General features: G+C 42.2%; 1 pseudogene across 1 annotated transcript; it reads right to left on the bottom strand.

Annotated features, from left to right (window-relative positions):
- Window positions 1-769: 769 nt before the first annotated feature.
- LOC105548459 lies at window positions 770-2,280 on the bottom strand (annotated as a pseudogene). Its single transcript, XR_001007390.1, has one exon. The product of XR_001007390.1 is annotated as a zinc finger protein 207-like (transcript).
- Window positions 2,281-2,770: the final 490 nt, after the last annotated feature.

Below are 2,770 nucleotides of genomic sequence, written 5' to 3'. Positions count from 1 at the left end.
TAAGACCATAAACAATTTATTTCTGTCCCATATTATTACTTCTATGATCAAGAACAACAGGGCTCTTGAAAGCCTTACAGAGAGGGTCACCTAAAACAGATTTTGATGACTTTCAACCATTCCTTTCCTGTCTGTCTTGCCCTCTCTTCTCTCCCCTTTACTTCTTTTTCCTGTGTTTGTTAGGAACGTATGATAGTTGTTGATTTTAGGGGTAAACCCAGAATCTGTTTTAGTGAGGGTTCTCCAGAGAGACAGAATCAATTATATGTGTATATCTATATATGATTATAAAATGTCTTCAATTATATGTAATGCCTCTATAGATTATTATATATAACATATTTGTATTTTATATATATATATTTTGCATTGGTAACTATGAATTTTATTATGTGGATATCTACTGTGGCATGCATCTGTACAAACCTTTTAGGCCGTGGTTCACAGCTGGGTTATGCATAAAAAGGCATAAATTTTTCTCTCATTTTATTGCAATGAAGTTTACCAGTACAGAAAAGTCACATGACATTGGTGGATCAGATTTCTTAAACCCTGCAACATGAGGAACTCTAAATACAGTAAATATTGTTATACATTTAGACTTCCAATGTACAAGTACTTGGAAACAGTTATACCCCTCACCAAGCTAGACTGGGGACATGAAGTCCAACAGCATCTGAATTGCTGTGAAAGCATAACTTTGCAAAACAGCAATGTAAGCTTACAGAACTTGCCTTTATTGAAGTGATATGTTCATGTAATTCCAGCACCTTCACAATTTAATGAACCAAATTTACTATACTTCACTTCTACAAACCTAGATGAAACATGAAAAAGAAGCCATACAGTATAAATTGCAACTTCAGGAAAAGCTCCTGTGTTATTTTTCCAAATATTTTTTCCCATGTAAAATCAATGTCCAATAGTTCCTGGTATGTGGGAAGATAATATTTGTTAAAGTCACAATGAAGCCTTATTGATGGAAAATTGGCTATATAAACAGCACAAGTTGGGAAAAGGTTTACTCTCCAAACCTATTAGACAGGATGAGGTAAGATCAGTAACAGCCACCTTGCAGGATTACAGGAGGTCTCATTCCCTTTGGAGGTCTCGGAAGCCCACCCTGGAAAGGGGGCACCATTGGCGGTCCCTGCCCATATGGGGGGATAGCACCAGGAAGGTATCTTGGCATGCCTGGATGATGACCACTGTACTGACCATGAGGTGGCATTGGGGGTCTCACTCCTTGTTGCTGTGGGATGCCTGGCTATGGTCACATCATATCTCCAATTGGTCCAACTGGTGGATTACTGATGGGGGCCTCTCCTTGCAGAGGAAGATTACGTTGCTATCTAGGTAACTGTGCCCTTTTCTCTTCCAGATAGATACCCTCTTCTGGATGGATCAACTTACTGGTTGCATTGGTTGCCGTAAGTGTAGCAGGCTTACTTGCTACTGAAGCTGCTGGTTTAACTGCAGTACTATTTGTTGTACCAGTGGTTGAATCTGTAGATTGTGTATAAGCAGGGAATGTAGGCTTTGGGGGTGCTGTAGTTGTTTCAGGGGTACTACTTAAGGGTTTGAAATCTGTACCAACAAGTCCTTGGACAGCTGCCTGAGCTTGTCCAGCACTGGAGAAAAGCAGTTTAGTAACTGGAAGCTGTGGTGCAGGTACAGTTGCTGTTGGTGCAGGTGGTCTGTTAAGACCCAGCCTGTCCTTGGGTCACTGGAGGAATTCTAGGATGTGGAATGGGGTTGGGGGTATGGAGGGGACACCTGGTGACATTCCAGGCATCAGAGGTGGTATTCCTGGTCCAGGTGGTATATTCCACCCATTGGCATCATCATGTTTTCACCGAAAAATGACTGGGTGCATTTTCTTTGATGATGCAATCCAGGTGGCATGCCTGGCATAACTGGTGGCATTTCTGGAATCAGAGGAGGAACACCTGGCATTAATGAAGTTATGCCTGGAGGCATTCCTGGTGCTCCCGTTACTGGTGACAGTCCTGGCTGTGCCACTGCAGGAATATAACCTTGTTGAAGTTGAACAGGTTGTGGTTGAAATGAAGTTGAGGCTGCAGAGTCGTCATCATCATATTCATCAGAATCATCTTGTTCCTTCTTTTTTTAGCTTTATGTTTTCTCTTCAAGAAGTCATCGTCTTTCATCCATGTCTTTTTCTGGAATACTTTCCATACCATATATTTCCAATTCTATGTCTGTTATCCCAGGTATTGCATTTGGTACAGCATCTATTATTTCTTTATGCACCTGCATGCAATTAATAGCTAAGCCAGGTCCTGGATACAATTTCTTGTGACACATAGGACATTTAAAATGCTTTGCTTTTTGGTGCTGTATAAGGGTCTTCTCATCATCAAAGTCTCTATTACAATACTAGCACTGTAGCAGGACGAGCCGCAGACAAAACTCCTCAGACACCGAGTTAAAGAAGGAAGGGGTTTATTCGGCTGGGGGCGTCGGCCAGACTTCTGTCTCAAGAGCCCAGCATACCACCCTCCGCAAAGTGAGCAATTCCTGTCCCTTTTAAGGGCTCACAACTCTAAGGGGGTGTGTGTGAGAGGGTCGTGATTGATTGAGCAAGCAGGCGGTACGGGACTGGGGGCTGCATGCACCCGTAATTAGATCGGAACAAAACAAGATAGGGATTTTCACAGTGCATTACTATACAGTATCTGTAATCTACAGATAACATAATCTATTAGGTCAGGGGTCGATCTTTAACTACCAGGCCCAGGGTGTGGCG

The sequence above is a fragment of the Mandrillus leucophaeus genome, unplaced genomic scaffold, assembly GCF_000951045.1.
Source record: "Mandrillus leucophaeus isolate KB7577 unplaced genomic scaffold, Mleu.le_1.0 Scaffold411, whole genome shotgun sequence".
Lineage (NCBI taxonomy): Eukaryota > Metazoa > Chordata > Mammalia > Primates > Cercopithecidae > Mandrillus > Mandrillus leucophaeus.
Note: the sequence above shows the minus strand (reverse complement) of the source record. Positions and strands in the feature narration are given on the sequence as shown.